The 27,517-nt window shown below is 37.7% G+C and overlaps 1 protein-coding gene across 2 annotated transcripts in view; it reads left to right on the top strand.

Annotated features, from left to right (window-relative positions):
- The window catches only part of LOC121954068 (leucine-rich repeat and fibronectin type-III domain-containing protein 2), a 285,943-nt gene that overhangs the window by 29,309 nt on the left and 229,117 nt on the right, over positions 1–27,517 (top strand). For both annotated transcript variants that reach the window (XM_042501391.1, XM_042501389.1), the window contains exon 3: positions 17,464–17,563. The gene's annotated coding sequence lies outside the window, so the exon portion shown is untranslated. The remainder of the gene's footprint in view (positions 1–17,463; positions 17,564–27,517) is intronic.

Here is a 27,517-nt window from a genome sequence, read left to right as displayed (position 1 = left end):
AGCCTTGTGGGGTCACCTTGAGATTGCAGCTCTGCATCTGCCTGCACAAGCCAGAGTCCTTGTGGGATTGCATTAACATCCCTTTTTCATCACACGGGTTCATGAAGTAAGTCTGATTCCAAATTTTTAAATGACAGCGTAATAATGGAAAGAGCTGGAGCTTAAAAGAAAGTAAGAAAGTTCTGTATCATGGATAGACGTCTTTTGGGCTTGTCTAAGACATGTCAAGCAACATTTCGTAATGGCATTATAGACTTTGCCATACATCAAACAAAATAAAGTTGTTTCTTGAATTATACTGCCATTCCATGACATGTTGCTGTTATGTAAATCTGTCTAGCACCAGGCCACTGCCTATAGCATGTGCTAACCATTGAGGGTTATTTGAGGGCTTGGAGGGGCCCTTACACCCACGGGGGTCGGCAAACTGGGGGTTTCTCAACTGTGGTCTGACATCAATTGCCTACAGCAACCTGGCTGCGTTTCCAGGTCAGGAAAGTCAGGAGACTGTGGGCTAACCCCTGCATGCACCAGGAACATCTAGTCTTAAGAGAAAATAATTATTGGATCTGAAAAATACTGAACTAAAACACAGATCTTACAGAGCAAGTAACCAGCAGTAAACACCAGGCTAACACTGAGAAGATCAAAGGGGCCGGGTGTAGAGCACCACATGGTTTTGTGCTGCTTCTTGTTTAATTTGCAGTGGAATTGTAGATGAGTTTAGTTCATAAATCTTTAATTATTTTGCTTTTTTTATTTCAAGAAATTGTAGCTGTAATTGTGGAAAAACTGTGTAATCCATAGCTTTCATCATAGCTTTCACTGATAAAAGTAAGGCATTGTTTTCAGCATTTTACTTTATTTTAAATTTTTATGCAAAGTTAGAAAAGGAAAACAAAAAGAGGTAACAATAGTCATAATTCAGTGACAATATACACAGAAAGCTAGTTAGAGGCAAAAAGTAACAGAACACTTAAAAACAACAACAACAAAAAAAAACTGGACCTGTACAATACCCTTCTGACAGGCAGCTCATTTTGCCTGACTCACATTAAGCTGTTGCACCTTCAATAACATCCTTAAATATTTGGCACAGACAAATCAAAGGCAGACAGTCAATTCTGTTTCTTCCTTCAACAAAAACATACGTATCAGTTCATCTTATCACTGTCAGCAAGTGGCCAACAGAATGACCTGGACCATAACAAATTAGCAGACATCGCAGTAAATACCACATTTATCCTGCTGTGTAAGGCAGTGGATATCAATTTAATATCAAGGTCACTTTGACTCCAACAAAGTGATGAAATTGTTTGAGTGCTTATTAAAAATCTGAACTGATTTCACAAGTAATAGCAGACAAGGTATTAACCTTTTTTTTAAAAAAATAAATAAACAAATTAATAAATATTTTCCTCTTTTCTGCTTTGTCCACGTGTATTCATAATATTACTATCAGTGGAAAATATACTCAAATCCTTTTCACCATTAAAAAAAAAAAGAAAAGCAAGGAAATGTACTCATGTATCAAAGGAAATTATTATTAAGACTGGTCATGATCATGAAAAATATTAAGCTGAGGATTATCTAATGGGTACATATAATTGTGGGCTGAAAAAAAAGCAACACTGATTTTTTTCTATTTGACACTACATTCTTCACTCACTACACTGCAATCTACAGTATCTATTGTAAAGAAATAGATAACACACAAAGTACTTTTCTCTGAAAGTTAGCTTAAGTTCAAAGTGATACAAATCAGTGCAATTAACATAAAGCATACATTTTCCTTTTGGTAAATATGCTCATTTGCATTTTAGTTGAGTGTCAGAGGAAAAGATCGATACCCAATATTTGTCTGGTATTTAGGCTCACAGCTGGTTGCCTGGCAACATAACTGTCACAAAAAGATTTTAGGAAGTTGCTGCTCGTGGCCAAGAAATATAAGTTAAAATGCATTTCCCTTGGAACATGCATGTGGACGCATAAAACTGAAATGAATGCAAACCATGGCTAAAAATAGAGAAAAACATTACAAATGGCCGGAAATATCTGAAAAATTGGCGTGGAGTGAAAGCTTTTATAAAATGTAAAAATTGTTGAAATGAGGCATCCACACAAACATTAACTCCCCTTCCCCTCAATTTGTACTATGTTCTTGTACAAACATGATAACATAATAGTGAGCTAAATGTGCGGACAGATTTCGTTAGCACAAGGCCAGGCAAGCTGTTTCCTAGTGTGGCTAACCGGCTGCTGGCTTTAGCCATATATTCACTGTACAGGTATTAGGGACGGTGTTGAGCTTCAATTTAAAGTCAAGCAAAAACGTGATTAAGGGTATCCCCCAAAATGTCAAATTATTACTTCATAGCTACATTAATGGATTTTTATTGGCCAATTTGAGGCAGTCTAACAAGCTAAAAACACAACCTCTGACATATTTCCTTAGAAAGTTATGGTAAATGTGCTAGCAAATCAATTGACCAATCAGTCTATTATTCATTTATTTGTCTAATGGAATTATACAAGGTGCAACTCAGTAAAACATAATCGCATCAGCTCCTTAAACTTGTCTGCTGTAGATTAAGCATTTTTTTGTGTCTTTTGACATTGTTGGTTGCTACTTTACAATTGTCAATGTTTCAAGATGGTTCTGATAATCCACGGTTTCTCAACCTTGACACCCATGTGATTGCTCTGTGTGAACATGGGCAATGACTCTGCACTCCACAGCAGCCTCTGTATAGTGTACAGCAGTGATCCACTGCATGAACAGGATTAGCAGCTCACAGTACCAATGTCACACCAGTTCTTGTTCACCGTGAAGCACACACCCTCTCTTCCTTGGCAGTCTTTCATATTGGTGCCGATCTACATTATTATGCTTTGCCTCCCACGAACTCCTCAGTGACAAATCTGTCTCTGTGGCTGCTAAATGTACAAATATGTTGCACCGGCATGTTACTAATTCTGCCATTTGGGGTCAGAAAACCAAATCAAGGACCACAAACAAATAGATTAAAAGTTTTCATAGAGCAGAGGGGAACTGCAGGGTTCTCTGTGGTTTTGTCCCTTTACAGGGCATCCCTTTTACATTACACACTACCATTTGATCTGTTGATGATATACAGATATTAATTAGAGCAGATTCAAAGTCACATTTCACCAATTTACAATCCTATATGCCTGTAGAAGTAGCAGCAGTGGCTATGGCAGCACATGCACATCAGCTCATATCACCATGACGCACAAATGATCAAAAAAAGTTATATTGAAATGCCTTTTGTAATTGTTGACAATAGAGCAAACATGGCACCAAATATTGTGTGACAGCACCTTAATCAGCATGGCTGTTAATATTAGACTTGACAAATTGCATCTACACTCACACACACACTCAAGCACACACACTACAAAGTTTTAAAGCTGAGTAATAACATCTACACTTTAAATAGGCTTAGCGAAAAGCACAGCTGCAAGCATTTGACGTTCAACCTTGTCCATACAGCAAAATGGCCAAATCTGTTTGAGTGTGAGTTTTGCAAGCTTAATAAACACAGCAGATAGGGACTCCTTTATCACTCTGTCTCTCATAAAGTATTACAAAATGTGCAGCTTCAGTTTTCAAGTCTTGTGAACATTTGTGATCGGTCTGTATTTTTTAGCGGTCTCAAAGAGTGCTGACACTTTAAACTGACATGGTTTTAAATACATCAACTGTGGGCAGTTTGTATTAGTTTTGCTGTTTGAAAAGTTTTTATTTAGAGGACAATATGTGCTGAAGGCTCTATTTTGCATCTGCTCCTCCTGACAGCAGCTTCACTTTGCCTTCTCGACACTTTTTTTGCCTGAGTTTAAAATATCACTGTAACACGATTCATGCAAAACAAATGGGCTGGTGTCTTGGAGATGATATAAATTAAATCAGGAGGAGCCTTAGACACTGTTTACAAGTGTATAGATATTTTTGAAAATGGACATTTTTCCACTCCATTTTTAGAAATATTTCCATTCACACAATCTTAGTGTTACATTATATTTTCGTCCACACTAGAACGCAAAAAAACAATCCAAACACTCCCTGGCTCTCTCTTGCCATTTCCCCTCATCTCAGAGGTAGAAAAGTGTACAGGCTAACATTACCTTTTTCAAAACACTTACTGGAGATCCATACTCTGGACATGCTAGAGTTTTCCTTCCAATCCTCATCAACAACAATCCCACTCCCAAAAGTGTCAAACCATCTGCTGGTTTCCAGCAGATTGGTGATCCATTTGTTCCTTCTAGTTTGGGTGCTACATTGGGTGCAGCTTTCTTCGTAAAGTGGTGCAGCAATACTAAGTGTAAATATAAAGTACTTATCAACTGATGGAGTGCTAAAAAAACATATCAGTATACAGAGTTTAAAAAAAATCTACTTTAAGTGACCTTAACATTTGTTTGTGTTTGGACAAGAGGCTAAATGTAAAGAAAAATATCCGTTTTCAAAATCTCTTTATGCAAGTAGACAGGGCCTTAGCTTATGTCCTTTTATGGCTTATTTGAAAAATGTCTTGATTTTTTTTTGGCTCCACACACAGGTGCTTTCAGTTACTCTAATTAAAGCTCGGTGTGAGGATGGATGGGGCTCTGCTGGGAATTCTGTGAGGCCATCATAATAAAAAGAATAGTGTTTAAAAAGTTGTCCTAGGCCAACAACTGCAACGAAACTAAAAAGTGAGAGAAAGAGAAGTTAGTCAAGCACGTCTGTCACAGCCCCGAGAAAAGGTTTCATCAAATTAAAAACTCTGTGAGTTGACCATAGATGTGTTGGGCCTTTATGACTGATTTTTTCGTTTACTGCAGAGCACTAAGCGAGATTTATTTCAAACACCTGTATAATCAATGTACAACCATTATGTACTAACAGCGTTTAAAAGCCCATCATTTGCTGTAATGGGAGGGATGAAAATGGTCAAAACAGTAGAAGGATATAAAAAAAAAACACAAAGCCAGCAAACTTCATCCCTTACAATTTGTTTGCTTGGTGGTCTTCAGTTTAAGAGAGTGGAAGGTGGAGGAAATATTCACAAGACAAGTGTAATATGACTTTACATCAATGTGGTACTTCAGGTGATGAAAGGGCAAATGCAAAGCCTTAAAACCAGAGACTGAGTTCATGTCCTGTCTCAAAGGGAGAGTCTGTGTCATATTTATACATTTTAACAATGACAACAATCTTTATTGTGTAATTGAACTAAATTATATTGAACAAGTTGCCATGACAAGGGCTTTGTAGCATGAGCAGGCATAAGAAAAAGGTCGCTTTTCAGTCTTTAGCAGAAATAGAGTCCGATAACCTGCCGACACAAATGTAACGCTAGGTACTTTTAACACTAATTAGTTACTGAAGTTAAGAACTATACTGAAAAAATAAAAGTGCATGGAAAGCTTCAATATGACAACTTGACTGCCAAAAAAATTAGACAGTATTCTGACAGCAGATGTTATTGAACTAATCAATTATGTCAGCATTCTCATAGCTCAGAAAAATTCTGTAATAACAAAATGCATGTCACTTACACTATCATTACAATGCTGTTGTTGCCATCAGTCAGTTATGTAGGATTAACAAAATATCTAGCCAATACATTCATAAACGTTTTGACAAACACAGGTAGAATAAAAACACTTGTGGCTGGAAGCATTACGTTTATAGGTTGTCCATCAGTCCCATTCTCAGGAACGTAGTATCTCAACAATGCCATGAGGGAATTTCCTCAGATTTGGCACAAACGTTCATCTGGCATTAACAAACAATTAACTGATTCGATTTTTGTGGTCAAAGGTCTATTTTGACTTGGTTTAGTTGATTTTGACCTTGTTTGTCTCCGTTTTGTTGATGCAATACCTCATTAACACCTTGAGAGAATTTCCATAAATTTGGCACAAATGTTCACTTGGACATATAGATAAACTGATTGAATGAACTGAATTTTGGTTGTTAAAGGTCAACGTGACCTTGTTTGCCTCTTGCTCTTGAACGCGGTATCTCAAGAATATATTAAGGGAATTTCTTAGGATTTGGCACAAACAACAATGAACTGATTAGATTATAGTAGTCAAAAGTCAGTGTGACCTCACAAAACATGTTTTTGGTCATTATTTAACACTTAATTTGCTAATTGTGTCAAAAATTTGCCCAAATGTTTAATACAATTAAACGATAAAGTGATGACATTTTATTTATCGACAGTGCTGTAAACTCGATGACTAGGCTGATATATTGATTCATAAGTTAAGTGTATGTTCTTCTTATGTGAAGTGTTCATTATTCAGTGCCATCTGTTCACCCATGTATACAGCTCACCTGCGGTGTAACTACAGGAGGAATCTGTATGAGGAGGCTCATAGTGGCTTACAGTGATGCATTCAGGCTGCTGCTTCGGGTCCCGAGGTGGCAAAGTGCCAGTCATCTGTTTGTCTCTTCTGGTAGTCCTGCATGCGAGGCTCTTTTAAGACATCTGATGTTTAGTTTTATGTGTCGCCTGGATGAATCTGAAAACAGCATCATAGAAAGCAAATCCCAGAAAGAGCTGCACTCGCTGTACATCAGGACTTAGGAAACACTGGCGATATAGTTTGCATTGAAACTGTTTTTAAATTAAATGATGATCTGTGGTGTTTTTGAGATCTTTTTCTCTTTTCTTTTTAATTTTATGGACCCTTGTGTGTGTCTGAAATAAAGTTTGAATTGAAATGAATTGAATTATATCCAAAGGGTCAAAGGTCAGCTTCACTGAGACATCACAATGTTCTGCAAAATCACTTTTTAGGCACAGAAGGGGGGATGGGGCTTTTATCAGATATGAATTGGTGACAGTAATCTTGGGTGTCCACCTTGAAACTGTGCTGATTATACAGATCTACTGTGCTGCCAGACTAAACATTTATATTTGAAGCATTGTCAACTTTCATGGTTACATATGTGTCTGGACAGACATGGATGTAAACTGTATCTGCAACTTGACAGAGGCATACAGGCAGTAATTCTAGTTTTGTACACACTAAAGTGGTTTGGAATACAAGTGCAATGAGAGGATTGCTACTGTCAATAGAAACTTGGCATCTGGTGCTTCTTGGTCTTTACTGCCCAAATAATCAATGTGTCTACCCTCTGCTGACTGACAACATTAATCTGAAGTTAAACCTGCCCTTTTAGAGATTTATTTTGAAGTGTAATTAAGTCTAATCTTCCTTCAAATTTTCAGTTTAATAAATTCAAGACCTCGGCTACATTTAAACTAAACTAAACCACCCCTAAGAAATTAAGTCAGGAAAAGCTGCCCATAAAGTGCAACTGTGTGAGATGAGTATGGTGTGAGAGCAGTCAACCAAGCAGGGCGATCATGCTATTGAGTCAGAGGCAAGCGTGAGTGGGGGGGTTGCATGTTGCGATAAATTACTAATTTCATTTTGTTGGAACATTGGTTCACAGTTGAGAAACTCATACTTAATGCATGCTGTAACATGCACTGTATGCTCTGTAGGATACACGCCCTTAGCAGGAAATGCCATGTTTCTCTGTTAGTGCGAATGCTGCAAAAGGGGTTTTAATTAAAAAATGACAATATAGAGCAGGATGTTCCTTTATTTTGTGTTAAAATTAGGTAGTAATTGGACTTATTTTTCCATTTCTGTTGTCGTGTGACTGGCGGAGCATCACAAATCCAACACATGAACTCATCACTGTGCTTCCAGCGTGACTTTGGCTCTTACATAAAGTGTTAATTAAACTGTAATACTGAAGTTATGTAGATTATGAAATAATTGCGCAGCTCAAAGTACGAGGGAAAGACAACCCAAGGACCCTCCGTCTCAGTAAACAGTGTTATTCTCGCTGAATTCACATAGCAGAATTTCATCTACAAGAGTGAAATTCATCCATAATTCATAATGAGTTTCACTCTGATGCCACATAATCAGTTTTTCAGACATATTTCATTGGAGTAATCAAACATTCAGACAGTTGGCAACACATTGCACACTCACAGAAGGACACAAATAGCTAAACCTGTATCTCTGTTTTGCTGTGTGCATGATACACATGTCGCCTCACAGTATGCATGCACACAGTGTGTATGTGCATGTTGAAACACACACTGTAGGTGTGCAGAGCAGTAATTATTTCATGTGATGGAGCTCACGGGCTGTGAGAGCCAATATGAAAGACTCTGGATTGTTTGCTTGTCAAACACAACAAGGACGAGCTGCTGCTGGCAACAACACGACAGTACTCATTGGTTATAATGTTCTTATTATCTGTGTCCAGAAACAATTCAGTGATACATGGGGTTTATATTATAGCTCAATGTGAATAAATGACACGATATATGTATTTAATGAACCTTATGATACCAGCAACAGTTTGACAATGAGCTTGAGATATGTCAGTATATGTGCAATATTTTTGTGTGCTGCATTGTCCGCATTGCTGCCGGAGCTGTATTTGGTCATACACACTGGTAATTTGTTTTATCTCTAACAATATTCTAATTAGTAATTCTTAAAGGATCAGTTCACATGAATTGTTTAAGTTGTATGCTGATAATTGAGATTTACAATTTGAGCCCTTCAAAGGAGCTACTTCTCTGGTAGAAAGTGGTTTAAGAGAAAAATGTTCACAGGAAGGTCTGTGGATTATGCAGAGTAATAGGAACTGTGAGTGGTTAGATCCTTTACTTAAAGGGACAGTTCAACCCTAAATCAGAAATACATATTTTTCCCCTTTTTAACTATTTATAAATTAAGATTGTTTTGATGTTGGTATCGTGTTGGAAATATCGGCCATAGAAATGTCTGCCTTCTCTCGAATAGAATGAAACGAGGTGGCACTCAGCTCATGGTGCCTTAAAGAACCTAACTAAAATTTAAAAAAATATATCTGAAAAACTCAACAGTAATGTCTCTTTCCAGAAATCAAGACCTGGTCACTCAAGAAAACCTAAAGACCTTTTGTGAGCAGTTTTATGAAGGAGCTATTCTCTTTCTACCAAACTACACCCACCAACTGTATCTCCACAGGAAGTGTGCATCTACTATGTATTCTGACTAATACTTAAATCTTTCTTGCTCACCTGAATTAGTTAACATTTCAGCTCAGCCAAGAAGTAAACATTTTTAATGTTAACATCTCATGCTGTCACATGCAAAAGCCTTTTGGCCAATATCTCCAACACTCAATCACACTAAAACAATCTAGACTGATAAACAGCACTACAGGTAAAAGAAAAAAAAATTTTTGTTGTGAACTGTCCCTTTATGTAAAAATACTAGCACAGTAATGTAAAAAATAATCATTACAAGTTGAAGTTATTCATTTAATATCCAACTTAAGTTACAATGCATGCGTAAAGTATATAGGCTACTGTAGTAAATACAAATATTTTGAAAATTATTAATATGATACTCCATGCTTGTTATATTAGGATATGCTCATCAACATTGAAATAAGTATGTATATTGGTATTGTGTTCGATTTAAAACATATTACTGTGTCTTATATAGGTCTTAAGAGGCATTAAGTCTGATTTCAAAAAGTGGACCCTAGAGCAAGACAATAACTTATGCAAACAAGATCAATATCCTGTGCACACAAGATGACAAAAGGAAATATTTTCTTTTGGGACTTACTGGGGCTCAGTACAAAACAGGGACCATATTCATAAAACTTACTGGTACAAAGATATGCTCCTAGTGATGAAATTCAAAAGAAAATTTGTAGGGCTATTGTGTTCTCTAAGAATTTTCCCTTTAAGTCAAGACTAGGTTCTGGTAAAGAAAAAAGTTATTCACACAGCATCTTAGCCCTTGAGAGCTCCTAAGGTGAAAAACTCTTAGGAGTAGGGCGGAGGGCTTTTAAGAGGCTTAAGAGTTTTTGTTAAGGAGAGGAGAAAATGGTGGAAAGACAGAGGTAGGAGAAGTATTCTTCAAACGCTGAATGACATTGAGTTAATGAAATGCTACAGATTAGATGGTGCAGGGGTGATGTTTGTGGTCGATCTCTTTAGAGATGTCCTCTCATCTCCCACCCAATGCATTGACATTAAAACGCTAGAAATACACTGATGACCAAATTAAGTCATTTGTCAACTGTAAAATTCAACAGTGTAGCAGTAATCAGACAAATAGCACTTTCACTGTCTCATATTGTGATGCAGTTCATTTCATTTACACTGGGTGTCCACACCTTGTAGGCTCACAAAAAGACAACCAATCACATCTGTAGAAACAATGCATCATGCGTAGCAACGGGGTCAAGCATGCCTCCTTTTTTTTAAGAAGCTCTCGGAATTTCCCGCAATTGCTTCCAAGATAGGACCAGAAATAGGAGTTAGGAGCTTTGTGAGGGTATTCTCAGAATTTTTGTAATTACGCCTGAAGAGCTAAAAGGTAGGAAACTTGAGAGTGGATTCACATTTGTCAGGTGGACACTTATCCAAATGAATGGTAATGTTACTCAGTATCTATTGAATGTGTAGTTAATTGTTTGCTATGACAGCTTTATAAAGGTGATGATAGCTCAGTATTGCATTTATATCTTGTTTTGTTGCCAAGTGGTCACACACACAGAAACAAAAGTAGTGCACACTTTAACTGTTTAACATCAAGAATCATCCACTGAGCAGCTTATAGTGTGGCTCATTGCTTTCAATAGAGTGTGTTGTTGCTGTGGTTTTACTACTTCAGTTGAGAAGTAGCTCAGTAGCTTCACTGGCTGCACTTTCAAAGTAGTTTCCCCAACACTGAAAAGTGACCACTGTTTCTGGAAAGACACGTTGCTGTTGAATTTTTCAAATGCAATTTTTCAATGCTGTAAGCACCACAAATGTAATTTCATGGTCTGTTCCCTTACAAATTCAAATTGCTCACCTCTGAGGCACCTTTTCAAATTTGCAAGTGGACTATTATTTTAGAATTATGGCCATTAAAAGTGACACCCTGCTCAATGGCTGTGTCACAAAATGTTACATGGGCGCTGTATGGAAGCGGAATCATAGAGTTCATAATGTGCAGGAAACCACATTTCCAGTCATTTTGCAAGCACTTGTGAACCGTCGTCTCCTGGTTGGATTGGAGTCAGTGGTATCGGTGTTCATACGCAACCCAGAAAACCACAACTCACTGTTCAGAAAAGAAGGGTAATGTACTGAGATGCTAATGCCTTTAAAGTGCTGAATTGTAGTGAGAGGGAATCAGTAAGAGCAGCTATAACCACACATGTCAATCCAAACCAATTCATATTGTTTCATCTTGCTGAGGTTCCATTTAGTGGAACGATACTGGCTTTGTCCTCCACAGGTGACATGGCAAAGTAAAAATACTTCCCTATCAGCATTTATGATTAAGGTATCACATGTAGCCAACAACAGATGAAAATGTCTTCATATCTGTTTCTGCTCAACACAGTTTGCTACCTCAGTGTTTTTTATTCAACCCTATTTCTTAATTTATCATAGTGCAGGGCAATGGCCAACTTCCTAAATGGAAATTCAGTTTAGTTAACAATAAAAGACAGGCCAATTTAAAATGAAGCCAAAATAAATGTTTACGGACTCCCCAATCTCGATATTTAGGCTGCTTTTGGATAACATTCATTCGTCGATCTTTCCTGGTGAAAACATCAATTACAGCGTTGTAAAAGTAACAGCAGTACAGCTGCTCACAGCTAGCACAGCCATATACTTTTATTTTGTATCAGTCCATATATAAACGCTTTTATGTCACTTTTGTTGGTGTAGGTTGATTAAGGCTGAGGTTGTGCTACCTCTCGCTATAATTCCCTTTTTGCTTTGAAAATCCAATTCTGCAGTGCTGTTGGCAGCCGCTCCCATGATAACATTGACATACATTAGCTACAGTGAGCTCTGACATATTGACTCTCAAATCCAACTGCACACATTTCCAGTGTGGAATCTCGATCATATGCATGACAATTAACAAAGAGCATTTCTGGCGTAAAAGGTGCATAAGAGTTCTGAATTTTGATGTGAATGTTGTAGAATACAATATCAAAGCGGGCATGAGCAACACGCTTTCCTGGCTTGCATTCACAGTGAATGGGAATTCAAGGCACTGCCTTTCTTGTGATTATTTTCATACTTGATAATTCTTAACTGCTACATCAGTAGTGGTAGGGAGGAGCTCCACGGGAGGGGCTCCAAGGGAAACTCTCCTACGGTGCCGAATGTGCTAGGTCTGGCACTGGTCTAGAACTGTAGTAATATCTTGGTCTCGGGTTGTAGTAATATGGTGATCTAGGGGTATACTAATATGTAAAGCAGTTGCCTTTGTGTCTCTTAGCAAAATAGCAATGTTTATTTATAGATTTCACATGAACTAAATGGATTTCCCGTATGCAATTATCTCAGCCCCCACAGGACTATTGTAAAAGACTAAATTATTTCTAAATTGTGTTCTGTCGACAAGGCAGCATTTATCATGTTGAAGATTTCTCCCCTCCATGCTTTCCCATTATAATGGATATTTTGCGTTGAGACGGTCTCATACAATGATGTCTCCTTCACTTCCCATCTCCTCAGCCAGAAATTTATGATGCTTCCCATAAGCGCACCACGAGACTGCTTGTGAATGTAGCTGTTTCATGAAAAACCGGTTCGCCTTCATCCCAGAGCGTCTGTGAGCAGATGTCCAGCTGAATTTCCATTACGAACCTCGGTGGGCCTCTGACACTTTCTTTGTCAATGTCTTCTTCCTCCCAAACTCTGGGTTTTATAAAGGACACACTCCCCACTTCTGCTTCCCAGTGAAGGTTATTCACTTTTTTTATGTGGCAGTTACTCACGGAGTCAATGATTCAGCAAAAATGGTGAAATAAAACGATGGTAACTTACAACACCTTCCAGAACTGGACAAAATACTTCCCCCAGTGCCATAATATTAAAGGTTAACTTTGATCATGTCATCTTCAGACTTCACACCAGCACAGCACGGCTTGAATCCCACCACACCGCGTGTTTTATGAAGATGTCAACAGTTATCCAAGTAATCATTTACCACTGGGTGTCTGCACACCTCTTCGCTAGAAGACAAGGGATTCAGAAATGGAGTCATTAGAAGATAAAGAGCTTACCTTTCCTGGGGTGACAGGATAGCCTTTTAGGGGACAGTCCCATCCGTCATTGTTCACGTCCAAAATATTGTAACCTCAAACAGGTGTCATCGACAGATATTGTAGCAGCCTGCTGTGCAGTATATCTGCAGAGGCTAGTGCTTACACTGACTGCATCACTTGCTTTTATTTAGCATTAATTGCTAATATTTTCAATTTACTGCTATGTATGTCACTTGGATTACTCCTTTTAACTTTTCATTCTCTGTTTAGCTGCACTATTTCTAGCCCTGTTGTGATTTGTCATGTTGATATACTATATGTTGTGATTTGACATGTTGATATACTATATATATATATATATATATACTACTATATGTTGATGAATACTGTAACATATGGCCAATGAGGACAATCAATAAAAATGAGCAACTTGGCAACCGAGGCACCATTATTATAGTACTAATATTATTATAATAATGTGCTTTGGTCCCTGTAAAATCCGATAGAAAAGTTAAAAAAAATATATTTTTGAAGGAAACTGTACGGAAGAGCATTAGACTTGAGACTTGATTTGTGTGAGTTTTGACTCCTAAGTGACTTGACTTGAGACCACGAACAACCTAAAAAAAGAATCCAATGTGATGGTGCCAAAAACTGCAGTTCATTGAATGGCCACTTGAGGTTGGCTTCAATCCCCACAGACACCAATGTTAAAAGGGTCTAATTTTACAGCAAAAAAAAAACATGTTTACAGCCTGGTGCAAAAATTGGTTGTGGTCTCTGTTGCTAAGTTTTTAATATATAAATCTCATCTGTTTATTGAGGCTTAAACTTATGCACAATTAAGGGCATGGCCACTTTGAGTGACCGGTGGGTGCCCTCTGTGACAAGTTGGTTAGGTAATGTAATCATTGCGTAACCCAAGATTCACAGAGTATAGGCATAGCTGTAGCTAGAGCTGTAGCTTTATGTGCTTTTAGTTAATGAAAGTTAGATGTAATGTTTTGGGCGATTACAAAAGTGTCACTTTTTCCAGTAGCCTAAGAACGCATTTTTTCAATGGTTTAAAGCCAGCTTTTCTCTTCTAAAAAATATTATTAGTTTTAACCACAGTTCATCAGAGCTGTATATGCACCATACCAAGCAAGGTAGCAGCTAGCCTTTGGAATATCTCCTTATTTTCACCCGAACATGGTCACTTCTGGCCCCAAAAATCCAAGCATCAATGGCCAAAATGCAAAATTCAAGGCATCACAAAAGAGTCCACAAACCAATGGCTCCACTCAGTTTATGCTTGAGATTAAAGCCTTGTATAAGCGAAACATGGTCTCAAATATGGAAATAAGTAATGGGAAATCTCCTACTTAGGTGTCATCATTCAGACATTTGAAATTGTGCACCTTAAACAGACATGTTCTTATTAAGTTAAGACAGTGTGACTGACATGCGTCTTAAGTCAGACTTATCTTGGCTAACAAATTGTTTTGAGACTTGACTTGAACAGACCTTGACATTGATTTATTTTTACTTGAGTATTTTAGAATTGACTTGGGCCTGTCTTAAAAGACTCCAGCTTTCTTATCTCAAATCAATTTTGACTCAAGACTTGACTTGGGCTTATTTCAAATGAATTGTGAGGCTTGACTTTTCTCGAAAGACTTTAAACTTGATTTTCGTAAAATCACTTTAGACTTGTTGGACTCATTACAAATGACTTGAGGCTCTTAGGCCTTTCTCAGGGCATTTGGACCTATCCTAATTCAGACTTGACATTGATCTGCATCAAAAAACTTAAAACATCACTACCTCATAACTTCACCACTGCCATAACTCTCCATTAAAATCAATATCCGTTAACTTAGACTTGAGTCAGATAAAAGACTCAGCATAGGATATCAGTGCAGCCTGGTTCAAAGCAGAGGGATACTGTCAGTCCAGTGAATGATGCTGAAAGGAGCTGCTATGAATTTACAGTTTAAGATCAGGAATAAGTCAATCTCAGCAACTGCATTAGATCCAGCTAATCCTCTCAGTATTCTCCACCATAATATATGAATGCCTGGTTCAGTATTTTACTCAAGTATTACAAGTCAATTTAAGATGCTCAAACTGTCAAAGTACAACTTGATATCTCAATTACTGCACTAAATTAGTGCCAGCATTCCTTCTGAAGTATAACTGACTGCAGAGCCTCATTCCTATGCTGAAGTAGATATACGCTCTGTACCATTCATAATTCATTCAAACATAATGTGCTGGCTGATTTATTTTACTGCTTAACACACTGTACTTACAGTAGATCTCATTTGCTTTCTTTTTGTTTATTCTTACAGCTACTTTTGCAGTCAAACACCACAAGGGGTCTCAATGCTCTTGTAATAAAAAGGTGAAGACTAACTCTCTTACTTTACCAATAGTACAATGACAAATGTCCCTGGTTTATAAAAGTTAAAGCATTTGTTTTTTACATATTCTCAGTCTATTTATTGAAACCTTAGAAAATACTTGACATTGCTTTTTTGTTTAAAATTTCCACTCCAATACATCTTTATTTCATGTCCTCGTGGACTTGCTCTATCCATACATAGAAAAAAAATTGTGTTTATCTGGTTCCTTTTAACTGCAGTAAGATAAATTCAATGAAGCGTCCTCATATGACTGCATGCCTGAATTACTCTGATATTACAGGCATTGCTGTAGCATATAAACATGTTTACTTTCCAAAATCTCTGGCTCAGAATTTCTTTATGTCTTCATAAAAAACGTTACTCATAATATATCTTTCAGCGTGGCTGACATTCAGTAACTGTCTGAACAAGTCACAATCCCTGAGTGACCTGCCTGTGAACTATAATATACCAAAGCAGGCTGTTCTCATGAACTGCTTGTACGGGTACCTATAAAAAGCAATGCAGCACAATCCTTATATAACAAACGCAGTCTTGAGCTAGTAATTTGTGTATAACATGTGTACTAGTACAGAGGAAAAGTAATCATAACAAGGCAGGTTGAATGATGGATGGATCAAACACACACATGACTTTTCTCAAGAGAGAAGAACCAAAACCATGTTTGGGACAATGTAAAACTAAATGAAGTTTGAGTTATTGTAAGGTACGTCACCACCATGTTTCTTTTTATAAATCTAACCCATGTAACTTTATTCCCCTAAACCTAACCTATGTAACTTAATGATGCCCAACAGTGTTTCTTTTCATAACCTAACCTTAACTAACATAACCTTAACTAACAGAACTAGGCTAACCACGTTTTTTGTTTTGTTTTTTTTTGCTAAACCTAACCCATGTAATTTCACTTTCCTAAACCCAACCAATATATGTAATTCATGATACCTAACCATGTTTTTTTTCCTAAAAATAACCTACGTAACTTTGCGTTAACTACATAATGTGAAAAAGCCATTTATGGGGTGCTAATTCTGTAAGTTTGATTGTATGTGCATTTTCGTGTGATATCATGCAAAGTGTTGAGTAAGAATACGTATGTTGGCTTGACCAAAGACATAAAACTTAATATGCTCTTGCTGCATCTCTTATGGTTCATGTTGGTCTTATTCAATATGGTCAGGTTAATGTGAAAATTGAAACATTATTAATGTAAGCAAGTGCTTTTATTGAGTATGTATTTCTTAGATTTGTACATAAGAAAGACTTCACAGCTACTGTATCAATAATATACCAGTCATAGCCTTGAAAAGAAAATGTTCTATTTATGTCTGTGTCTATTCTGATCATTCTGTGTTCTCACTCTAATATTCAGCGTTTTTTGCGGGTTTGTGGATGCAACCCAGCAGACAGAGCCCTCCATGAGTTCTTTTGCTCTTCTGCAGCTCAATGTCAATCACGGGTTGGATAACTGATCTGTTGATCCGTTCACATCTGATCAGATGAGATTGATAGGTGAGAGGTGATGTTTGCAGATATTTTGTGAGTGAAAGCAAAGTTTTAGGCCCAGCAGAATGAAAAGTTTAGTTTCACTTGTAATGCACCTGACATTCTGCTACTTGTCTGTTGTCTAAATAACCCAACAATGTCAATATTTCAATACCGCTTCTAATTAAAAGTCCAGCTCCAAACATCTAACTGTGGCGGCAGATGATTTACTTGTGGTGGGCCGCCACAAATAAATGAATGTGTGGGAAACCCCGTGAGAGTTGGAATACTTTACTTTCAGCTTTCTTTTTTTAGGCTTGTGTTTGACGGTGAAGGAAGAAGAAACACATTTCTCCTCTTACAAATTAAGTTGAATTCATAAACTGCTTTGGTTGCTGGTGGGGAAAGACTTAACATTTTTTTTTTTATCTCATGCTTTTTGCTTCACAGAGTTATGGCTGTGTGGCTCCAAAGTGGACTCTGGACTGCAGCTGGCAGGCTTTTCAACTTTTAAGAGCGGATCATCACACAGACGAAACAAAGGGCTGAGGTATGTGTTTTTAACACCTATAATGGCTGGTATACTGTTGTGACAGTGCTTTTACAGTACTTTTTTCCCAATCTGTTCTCCTGATCTTTATTCATCTGCTGTGGAACGGGCATTGAGTCAGTTGGCTGACTCTCTGACTTCTTTCTCTACCTAGACTTTTTTTTTTTGACAGAGTTGGACTTGCCTCAAAAAACTTAAAACAACACTGTGACACAACCACCACCGCAACCTTCCATTAAAATCCATATCAGGTGCAGTGAAACAGCTGTGGTGGCTCATGTTTTTCTCATACAGTATGTTCAGGCTCATGGGGAAAAGGACTCGCTGTCCTTGTCATTAACTGCTTTTATCTTTTTGAAGTCACTTTTAAGGCTCTTAACTTGCATCCACATTGCTAACACATTCCCCTGTGGATATGCTCAGCCAACTCTTAATAAGATGTCAAACACACACTGCTTATGAGTTTCTCTGAAGTAATATTCTTGATATTTATGCGGTCCATCCCCTCCACTAAACACCCCAACTGCAGCTGTCTTGAAACTTTGTGACTGGAGTCACGAAAGTTGTCCTGCTATTGTGTCAGGTCATGTTTTTATGTATTTCATCATTTTGTCCATGTCCATTTTTCCTGTGGAATGGACGTGGAAAGAGTTTATGCATGTTTCTCCGAGTTATCTCCGAGTGTTTCCCGGGAATAACCTAATAGTCTGCATCTGCTCCTGGGACAGAAAATGTCCCATTTTCGGGGAAAAGTATTAATCACTAGTTCATACTGTGCTAGATTAAGTGCTACAAAAAGTGGCCAACAACAGAACTGCAAAAGCCAACATTGGTTTGATATATTATGTTCACCATTTTATCACAAAAAGAATCTAAGTTGCATATGAAATACAAAAATCTGATTTGGGCTCCTTTCCTCTACCATGTGAACATTTCTAAGGAGAAAGACTGGCACTGACAGACATTTAGCAGGCCATTATAAAGTGTGACTTTCATTGACCTCCATTGGTGAGTTGCAACACCATCAGCAGGTCTGTGCACAGCTTACAGTGGCCCGTAATTGACACACTCAATAAAGTATTGATGGAGAGAGTTATTGTAGCTGTGGGCCAGATAGAGTTTTAACACAAGCTTTGGAAGGCAGACATTTTAACACCTGACTCAGTAATTGGTGGACTTCTACAGATGTGTTACGCTTTTATTTCACTTTTAAGAAAAGGCGACATGATTTAACCTGAATAGAAGTGTCCAAAATTTTATAGCAGCCCATTTCCTTAAAGGCATATTCATAGAAGAATCACACCGTTAACACATTCCCTCAAGCTTTGAGCTGCAAGCACAAGCCAATTAGTGCCGTGCTGCCACTGCACGGAACTTGTTGAAAGGTTTACACAAAAATAACTTCATCATCAAAGAGCCAGGGCAGGACAGGTCCTTCATGTGATAGCTGTGCAGCTGTGCAGTGGGCAAGCATGAGAATGTGAGTCAGTGTGAGGGGATAACAGATATTTAGAGATGAATGAAGAAGCTGTTAATTGTCTCACTTCAGCTTTAGGCAGTTAAGCAGGGAATTTGCAAAACTGTCAGCATATTACTCTGTATTTAAAAAAAGATGCAATATCAGCCACAAATCAGCAGCTACCTTGAGGTTTGTGTTGTAAATGACTGACACATTGGCAGGAGTTGAAAGCCTCTGGCTCCAAATTTTTAATTCAAATCCTAACTGAGATGAGCGCCTGTTAAATGGTGTAAACAACTCAACATGACCCTTTTTTTAATCAAGAAAAAGCCAGTTATCCTTTTGATCTTGTCTTGAACCTTAAGCAAAGTGTCTCATAACCCTAAGGCACTGCTGCTTCATTTAAGCCTAGTAAAAAAATCTGATTTAAAAAAAGTGAAGTCTTATTTTTGCCTTATTGGCAATTCATAACAGCTTCACGGCTGAGATATGCGGTGGCAGGAGCTCGATAGAGATTTACAAGAGTCCACACAGCAAACACAAACAATCAGACAGAGGTTTAATATTCAAATTACATATTTGGAAGGGAACATTAATGTAAACAAACTGCAAATGTTAATGTTGTAAACACCAACTAGATTTCCAAGACTTATTTTCTTCAAAACTTTGATCAACCACACTTACTGTAATGTGATTGCCAAATTTAGCCAACATGATAGAGAGTTGGGTTGTCAGTTTAACAGGGATAATAGCCAAACAATTCTGTTAGAACACATTGATGGTCAGGTTACATACATAACCTAAGCCAGCCACAATTACCATCAGGGGTGCAAAAATTGTGTGAAAATTGAATGAAGCATTGTGGCACTTATTCTTGATGGCTTCTCCCTGTTCTATTGTGACTTGGATTGTACCTTGTTATTATGTTGCCTGAACAGACGCATCTCTCAAAAGAATGCATGTAAAGGCATAATAACAGGCTGTTGCATGGCAGCATTGTTGCTTTGTCTTGTTGTGGTGCTGAATGGAAATTTGCTGCTGAGTAACTTTGGCTTTTAATGTGGTCTTCTCTGCCTACCCTTAAGTGATTTCACTGTCTTTACTATTGCAATCTAAACAATTCTCCCTGTCTGTCACACTGTTTCAACCTACAACTCTCTGTGCAGCCAAACCATTTTCACACAGACTTAACATTTCTGATTACATTCCCTGTGGTGCAGTGGTCAGTCAGTGGTGACAACTGCTAATTTGCTTTACACAGGGTTCCTACCTTCATTGAAAACCTTGAAAAGTTGGGAAATTTTACATGCATGTTTTCCCAGCTTCAAAATTCATGGAATTAGTAAAAAATCCTTGAACGTTTTGGAAAGTAATGTAATTTAATTAGTTGAATGGTGATGATAATGAAAATGTTACAGTATTCTTCTGTGGATAACCTGTAGCACAATGGCAAATTTATTTTCTAAAGCTGTTGACGTAACCTATCTCTAATATCCATCTGTGACCTATTTTTTACTGTATGTTTTTTTCTTGCTACACTCTGTCGCTCCATCCATGTATGACAGTTAGCAGTTAGCTGAAATTACGTTTGTATGGAGGATTTGATATGTTTGAGAAATGGCACTCATGTAGGCACAGATTTTTGGTTTATTACAGGTCTGTGTGTGTGGGAACCTTGCTAACAGCAGCACTTGGAAAGACTTACGTTCGCTTTCTTTTCTGACTTTTCTTAAGTTTTGGGAAAATCTGTATTGTAATTATATGGTTACTAATTACCAATTATAACACAATGGGCCCATGGCCACAGATATGAAAAGGCCTCCACAACCTTTCCTACATAGGAGCAAGACACACAGACTTTGTGGTGGGTTTGCCTCTCTTTTGTTGTTTTGCATCTTGATATGCACCATTTAGTGGTTTTCTCTTTGTGCTAAATTTGTGTGTGCTCAGTTTGGATCTCTAGGTGGTTGTTTTTCCCTTTTTGTAGTTAATGTTGTGTCTCTTTGCATTTGCTTGCATCTCTTTGTTGTCTTTTGTGTCTCTTCTGTTTTCATTTAAGCTGGGCCTGTTGCCAGTAAGCCCATTCAGTAATCAATCGATGAATAGCACCCATTCTATATGTTATTCTCTGTGACATGGAAATATGCAGTGTTAAACCCTTTGAAATCACTTTCCTTGTGCAGCATTCAGACCACTTTTAACAAGCGTTTAAACCTTTAAAATGTGAGCAAATTGGTTTGACGGGTTTAGACTTGGTATGAAAGGTCTGGTAAATTGCAAAAAATATTTTAATGGTGACGAAATAAATAACCAGATAAATAAATAAATAGAGAGGGGAATCACTAACCAGGAGAAAAAATGAAATTACCTAAAAAGGTGCTACACATAAAAAACCCAAAACTATATATATATATATATATAATATATATATATATATATATATATGTACTTTTCTTTCTTTTTTTGCAAATTTCAGGTAATGTTCTTCCAATATTTAGTTAATTTCTCGCAAATTTTGGAGTAACTTCTTATTAAGTTGGACACTGCCTTCTTTCCGTGTTTTTTTTTTTTTTTTTTTAAGATATCAAGCCAATTTACTCAGGTTCTAAAGGGTAAAAGATATGCTGTGGGTGTTCAGAAGCATTGAACTGCAGCAAGAAGAGCACTTGACCTAAATCTCAAGGTAAATAAATGTGTCACAAGTAAAAACAAGCTGTTAAAAATTGATCATCAGAGTCCTTTAAATAGCATAAAACTTGTGAATGTGCTGACACTGTTGGAATCCCACAGGGAGCTCATCACGGGGCTTTCAAATTAAGCTGGCAGTGCTGATGCGCTTGGTTCATTGCAATTCCTGTATTTGAACATGATTGTTACTTTGTAAGTGGTTAATTCACAATATGAATTCTTTTTTAAGTATGTACAGGACACATACATTTCCCACCAATGCACAGTGTGACATCATGCATATTTATCAGCAAAGCTGCATGTTGCCGAACCTCCACGGCCTCAGGCATTGTTATTTCACCTGCATTAGTCGTGACTAATGCAGGTGAGGAATCTGAATTGGGCAATTGTACTTTCACCTGATTTAATGAAGCACATAAAGCCCAAGTTGCATAGAGGCCACATTCGTCTTGGCTTTCAGACCTTGGATTAAGTGTTCAAGGAGAGATGGGGTCCAATGGGACGTCGGCTCTCACTGTAGGGGAGGAGGGATAGAGGAAATGGTGAGTTCTCATTTCCATAGATGATTTGTCTGGTAATGGATTCGGTGGGAGCCGATACTGACAGCAGAGGAAGGTCATTTCCAATGTACGGTAGATTTGGCACAAAGATCGTTTAGGGATCCCAGCAATGTTTTTACTATAAAACCCTCATGTGCACTCCGGAATGAAGAGGTCACAGATCTATCAGTGCAGGAAAGACAACATAAAACATGTCACGCAACACTGTGGTCAGGCTATTCTGCACACAAACGTAAACCAGGGAATCCTTCTCGCTTTGTTTCTCATAGATTTATACTCACTAATCAAAACAAATAAGGATGGCATCCTTCATGTTGACAGCGCATAGCACTCTGGAGAGTTGAGTCATTTGATCTGGATGGCTGGCTCTCCCTTGCCTCTGCCTGTTGCTTGTAGCATGGGGCCCACAAATCTTGTTGTATTAACACTAGCTTGGCTGAGAGAGGGGATTTGGGCCTCAGAGCAGCATCCACTATCGACTTCCTGCATGAGAACCGCATACAGTGATTGGGCTTATAGAAGCCTCTTTGGAGAGATGATGGTCTGAAGGGAGGAAACAGTGTATATGAAAGTTTATGTCACTGGGAATAGATCAGCCGTGCTATGGTATAGCATTTAAAGCTTGCGTTATATAAGTGAGTGTCTGAAAGAAACAGTCCCAAATGCATTAAACATGGTAATCATTCAACTAAACACAACCTTGTAGTGGTTTTCTCAGCTATTCGATGGAGACATTTTGAGTTGTGATTTCTGTTGCACATGGTAAATTTATGTTGGAAGTTACTTTATAAGTATGTTTTTTATTTACTTATTTATTTAGTAAGTACACCTACGGAAAAGAAATGCATTCTAGTGCAACAACAGCACTGCGATAAATCCTGCCTTCGAAAGTTTTTTTTGGTGTCCTTTTACAGAGGTGTTGGATTTAAACTTTATGATCATTTTGAAGATGTAGTTTGTGGTGCTGTTAAGTAAAGTTACATTATATCGAGGTGTTTGTGTTATTTTTCCTCAATCCAGTTAAATGATGGTGGAATAAATTACATAAATACCGTAGCCTGGGAACCAGACAAATTTGCTAGCTGGTTTTTTATTGGCTCCGGGGATGCATCTCGTCTGCTGTCCAGATTGGACCAATCACAACCATTTTTTTAGTTATGGGGTGGGTTTGAAATGATAACTGGCAACTTGCAGAGCCTTTATGCTCAATGCAAAATACCTGATTCTGGCTTGAGTATCCTCGTACCAGTGAAACTTCAGAAAGCATAAACCTAGCTTAGTCAAGAGGAGGCCGTTGAGGCATTTTTAAAAGACAACCGAGATGGTTGCAGCTGATGTGGAACTTTCTGTTTTGTCAATACTCATTCACAGATGTACTGATGCTACACCATCACAGCTCATCTCTGCACACTGTAGTCCCTTTACGTTTGTCTGTGGCTTATTGCCACGTCATGCTTTGTGGCTGTGATTGGTTGTAGGCCTATACAATTGCATCCAGAGATATTTTGACTTTGGGCTGTTAGTAACGCCCAACTAAAAATGAAAAACAGCTGAAAGGTTCCAGACTAACTGACATTTGTGATTTGGTCTGTCGTGGTCAGGCTAGAAACACCTCTCAGAATAACGCAGTGCAGTACAACCTAGTTTTAGTTCGGTGTACCAGAGCCAAATGGAACTATTATAGCAATTTCATAGAGACATCTGTCAAGGAGGTTAAAAGAGGAGAAGGCATGTTGCCAAAATTACACCGTACCAATGGGTAAAACATGCACAGTGAAACCTGGTCTGCAGTAGCTGGATGGCTGAATAACTGGCACACTATCATAAAACAAAAAAGTCTGCAATAAAAAAAACGTAAACCATCAGTTTGAGTGTAAACAATAAAACACATATACCACAATACACATGCTACAGTACATATACAACAGTAGATACATCACAGCATACATACCAAAATACATATGTCAGAATACACATACTACAGTACAGTAATACTTGCACTAATACCGCTTGGAAATTTTCAGCACATTTAGTTAAGTGTGCGTACAGCTCTGGTTTGCTTTTAGCCAGCACTTGACCTTTGTTGTAAATGATTTTAAGTCTGGAATAAATTTGATTTCAGTTGGCAGTGCGCTCCAGGGTTTAAAGAGAGAGCTGATTGTCCAAATTTAGATGCTGCTTCTAGTTTCAAACTTTTATTACAGGAAATAAAGGTGGTTGTTAGGTGGTTGACAGTTCACTTTTGCTGTAAATTGACATCTAAACCACTGGCATTATGTTATCATGAGGTCACTTCAACATTTCAATTGAAGAATTGAATGAAAGAAGAATGCTGAAACTGTTTTTTATTTACATCTGGCTTGCAGCAACTTCCACAGACTTAGAAGAATGAATGCGAGGGGAAATATATTAACAAGACTAAAGCATGTGTCACGTTGACTATCACGTAAATGCCAGTGAGAGATGTTTCAGGACATGTAGTAAATATGGTGACCACATAAGACATTAACATTGAATGGAGAAAGGTGCCAGTGTCATTTCTTCTTTTGTGTATATCAAGTAGCAGCAACTTACATGGACACGACATCATCCTACTCTGCTCCTCCCAATCCATATGTACTCTTTATCAGTCTAATTCTTGTAGTTTAAATAAAAGACGTGGCTGAAATAGCTGTTTAATTAGTTCATGGTGTGTGGATACTGTAAGTAATTAAAATGGCAGACTGTAATTCAGCCTAAAAGGTTATCTTTAGGTGTACATCCAAATTTCATTAATGAGTAGCCAACTGTGTTCTCACAGCTTCGGCTGACCACACTCATTTCACTTCTGCATGTTTCTACACGCCGCGCCTCACTGACAATTACTCACTGTGATTTAATTGTCGTGTTAACCTGTTCAGCTTCCATCCAGACTGCATGGAGAACATCCATCGATGCCAGGGTTAGCTCTTTCTGTGGTCTGCTTTTCAATTAACATGCAGCGGCTCTGCGAGCGTTCCACGCGGCTGAGCACTTGGAAGATATGATTTCAATGAATTAATGATGACTGGATGCTAAAAATGTCAGATGGACTACATCAAAGCAAACACGCGGGTATCGACCTCACGTCGAGATCTGAAAACGATTACATAAAGCGATGACATTCAGATGATGCGCATCAATTTTCTGCATCAGCATTTAAGGTGGAGGGGAAAACACAGCCTGGATACATCAAAGTCAAGAGACCTTTAAAGCTAATTAATTTGTCCTTTCTGAAAGGATTAACACTTAGGTGGATTATTTTTAACATCTGTTTTATTAAACAGCACATTCGTAGCAGACCAGTCTAAATCCTATTGTGTCCCAAATAGGGTAATTAAATGTTAAAAATGTAAAAATGTTACATACGCCCTGACTTTTACTGAAAAATAATTAATAGCTTGAGGAAGATAATAAAATATTTATTTTTACTTTTCATTCCATGATAACAATGAGTTTGATTACTTTCTTTTCAATCTACTGGTAAAATTATGCACAGGAGACAAAAAGATAAAATGCCACAATTATCCTGTTTATGAAGATGGCAAACTGAGGTCACTGGGATTTAATTAAAATGTGTGTTTTTGAAGATTAGCTTTATTCAAAGTTGTAGAGGTCTCTTTGAAATTCTTGTGATGATCCTGAAGTTTCTGAAGATCCAAAATATGTCAGGATGAATCATAGAGAAACGGGCACAACATGATGAAAAGAACATCATCTTTTAAAAAAATAAATAAAAAATTAGACACGTAGTGCAGCTTAACTCAGGGCCTAGCAGAACCATGGACAGATTATGGGACAGGGGGCCCCTGGGCACAGATATGCAAAAGACCCCACCGCCTCTCTGACATAGGAGGAAGACGCACTCAGTTTGTAGCTGTTTTGTGTCTTTTGTTCGTCATTTTGTGGTTGTTTTTCCCCTTTTTGAGGTTATATCGTGTTTCTTTGCAGTTCCTTTGCATCTTTTGGTCATTTGGAGTCTCCTCCTGGTCCATACAACAAGTGAAAGCCGAGGGAGGCTGACACTTTGGCCCTCGACTTGTGTTTGACAATTTTTTTAACACTTTAAAATTTAAGCAAATTGGTTTGATTTTTTTCCAAGGTTGTCAGAATATGGCTAAGGATAACTTGACGACTTAACAAGACTTGTTTTAAAAAATTAGCAAGAAATTAGTAAAAAGTTACAAGAAAACCAATTGAAAATAAGCACACAAAAGTGAAAAAGAAAAACAAACAAGATGACCTTTAAGGTTATACTTATAATGATTATGAATAATGATTATGAATATGTGTAATGTTATTTTTAAGCAGTTAGACCGACAAATACATAATTAAACTTGCTTGTGTAGAACCAAAGAAATGTCATCATATACTGTAGCTATCACCTCTTTCTTTCAAATGCTGCCAATAGTCCTGTAACTACCTCACTTCTCATTAATTTATTTATTTTGCTAATCACACAGCAGAATAAAGCCAAAGCTGAGCTTTGTATTGTAATGCCAGCACATACAGTAGCACATTGCAAATGTTTTTTGTGGCAATCTTAATAGCTGCATCACCTTTGCTTTTCTTTCCTCTGGAAAGCTTTTCAATCAAAAATGCTGGGTTCAAAACAAGTATTTTGACTTGTGCTAGACAACAGCAGCCCTTTTAGTGTTAAAAAAGAAGTTTTAGTTGATATGTAGTGTTTTGAGATGCAACCATGGAGATGGGATGGAGGACAAAGCATAATGTGGGCATGAAAGCTTGAGGAAAATAGGCAGCTATATAAAAGCAATCTCTGAAAAAAAAGAGAGAGAAAAATTCATGGAGAGAAAAGAACTAACAATTTCTACAAAGAAAACCTTACATTTCTTGTTGTTTTGTAAGAAAGAAAGTCTTTAAAACTTAAGAAACAATTCAGGAATTTGCTGTTGCTGCTCTTCAAAGGAATGTCAAGTGGGTTTTGTTGAAAAGTACACCTTGCCCTTCTGTACTAATATACTTGTGTTGAAGCCCGGTTTCCAAGTATAAACTTGTGTATAAGGTTGGTCAGGATTCTCTAATGTAGACCCAGAAAGATTACGGAGAAAAACTGCTCCTCAGACAGTGTAGCATAACCAAATTCAAACGGGTAAAAGTATTTTTAATTCCTCAAAATTTAACTTCAGCAGTGACTAGCCAATAAATTCTAATCATACTCTACATAAGGGATCTTCAACATTTTAAGCCAGGGACCCATTCTCTGAG

The sequence above is a fragment of the Plectropomus leopardus genome, chromosome 14 (assembly GCF_008729295.1).
Source record: "Plectropomus leopardus isolate mb chromosome 14, YSFRI_Pleo_2.0, whole genome shotgun sequence".
NCBI classification, from domain to species: domain Eukaryota; kingdom Metazoa; phylum Chordata; class Actinopteri; order Perciformes; family Serranidae; genus Plectropomus; species Plectropomus leopardus.
The sequence above is the reverse complement of the archived record's forward strand: the minus strand, read 5'-3'. Positions and strand labels throughout refer to the sequence as shown.